Source organism: Phascolarctos cinereus, unplaced genomic scaffold (assembly GCF_003287225.1).
Source record: "Phascolarctos cinereus isolate Bilbo 61053 unplaced genomic scaffold, phaCin_HiC Scaffold_726;HRSCAF=1367, whole genome shotgun sequence".
Classification (NCBI taxonomy): Eukaryota; Metazoa; Chordata; class Mammalia; order Diprotodontia; family Phascolarctidae; genus Phascolarctos; species Phascolarctos cinereus.
Genome location: NW_027556098.1, coordinates 91449239 through 91451454, shown reverse-complemented (window position 1 = coordinate 91451454; position 2216 = coordinate 91449239).

The window sequence follows — 2216 nt, the reverse complement described above, 5'->3', positions numbered from 1 at the left end:
ATATATATATATATATACATATATATATATATACATATACACACATATATGTATATGTATATATGTACATGTACATATGTATGTATGTGTATATGTATTAAAAGGACAAGTTTTCTATTTATATAGAATGTTTGTAGGAATATTCATTATGAACCAGAATGGTATCCTTGATCAGGCTGTAAGTACAGAATAAGACAACTTACACAGGACATTTTGTATAGCAGATCACAGTATTGCAAGTTTGAAACTGATTTTAAGATACAAAAGGCACAAAATCTCACTTGCCTGTAGTTTGCTGCCTAGAAATCTCTTCCCTCTCCCAAGAGCTGAACAGTCAACTGCCAAATTAATCACCCCAACCATATGCCTACCCAGCTAAATAAAAACAAAACAAAAGAAATAAAAATACTTTAATAACTCCTTATTGCCCATGCCGCAAAATACTGGTACCATGACTTGCTAATTAAGGACCTCCATAATTGATATCCTACTTAATTATCCTTTTCCTCATTTGTAAATATTTATTTCTTGTTTTTGTCTTCCCCAATTAGATTGTAAGCTCCTTGAGGGCAGGGGGTATATTTGCCTCTTTTTGTATCCCTAGAACTTAGCACATAGCCTAGTAAGTAGGAAGTGCTTAATAAATGCATATTTACTAAGTGACTTTCCAGCTACCTCACCTTCTTCCTTTAGTCCATAGTGTTACTGGGGGGTTGAACATAGTATTGGCTAAATTGTGAATTCTTATTCTAGCAACACACGTGTTCCAGAGATGACATCTGGATGCTTTTATGCTTTTATCATGTTCATCACTGAGCACTTAGGAGGCTTGTTGTTTGAATGGATAAAGTAATTACCTTACTGGACACTGATAATGAAAAGCCTTAAAAAGCTCATCAGACCTTAAAATAGTGGGTGACTTTCACCGTCTGATATTTTCCTTTGAAATCTCCATGTGGCAAGTAGCTCTCCTGAGGGAAAGGAGGAAATACACTGCCCTTCCTCTTACCCCAGAAGAAATGACAAATTACCAAACAAATGGAAGCTAAAGCCCATGTCCTACCTAGGGGGAACTAATCCCAAGTTTAAAGTTTTGGGTGGACTTTTCTGTGTTTATTCCTCCTTGATCTTAGGTGAATGAATATTGTTCTTGAGTTGAAAATGCCTATAATTGGAAGTAAACCTTATGAATTCAGTGGTTTCAGAAATATTGACTACTCAGTTGGTGCTGGTTCTATTTAGGAGAACTGACAACTATTCTTGTCTTTTTGGAGATGATGACCCCTGGGCATTTGATGACATTATTCCTTTGCCTGCCTTGTAAGAAGACATAGACATTTAAGGAAACAATGCAGAGCAAAAATGAAATGTGAAATGCCCAAAGGGCATTGCTAAAAATTGCTTATTAGAGCTTCTTGAACTTTTTCAACTTGCCACCCCTTCAGCATTTCTTAAACTATGGGTCGTCACCCCACAGTTAAAGAATGGTTTTAAATATTGACTTCCCAGCTGAGTGTAATACTGGTTAGTTAGCTTCTTGTTTAATCTGAGCCTGTCAATTTCTGCTTATGAATGCTTGAATGTTGAGAATTTATTTTGCATTTAAAAAATAAATATCTACCCCATTCCTTTTTATTACTATACCTCGAATATATATTTTACTACTGTGGAAGTGTTTTGCATGACTACATATGTATGACCTCTATCGAGCTGCTTGCCTTCTCAAAGAGAGTGGGTGGGGAGGGAGGAAGGGAGAAAATTTGGAACCCAAAGTTTTAAAACAAAAGCTAGAAATTGTTTTCTAAAGCAACTGGGAAACAAGATATACAGGAAATTGGTTAGATAAATTTTTCCTGCCCTACAGGAAAATTGAAGGGGAAAGGGATAAGTGAAGGGGAGGGGGAAGAGATAGAAGAGAGATGGCAGATTAGGGGAAGAGGTATTCAGAATGCATGCCATCCCATGGTGGGGGGAGAGATGAGATGGGAAGAAAATTTGTAACTCAAAATCTTGTGGAAGTAAATGTTGAAAAACAAAAAAAAATATTAAATTAATTAAAAAATAAGAAATTATCAAGCAAAACTGCCCTAGTATCCTAGAACCAGAGGGTAAAAGAGAAATTGAAAGAATCTACCAATCACCTCCTGAAAGACTTCCCCAAAGGAAAACTCCTAGGAATATTTTAGCCAAATTCCAGAGCTCAAGGAGTATAAGCA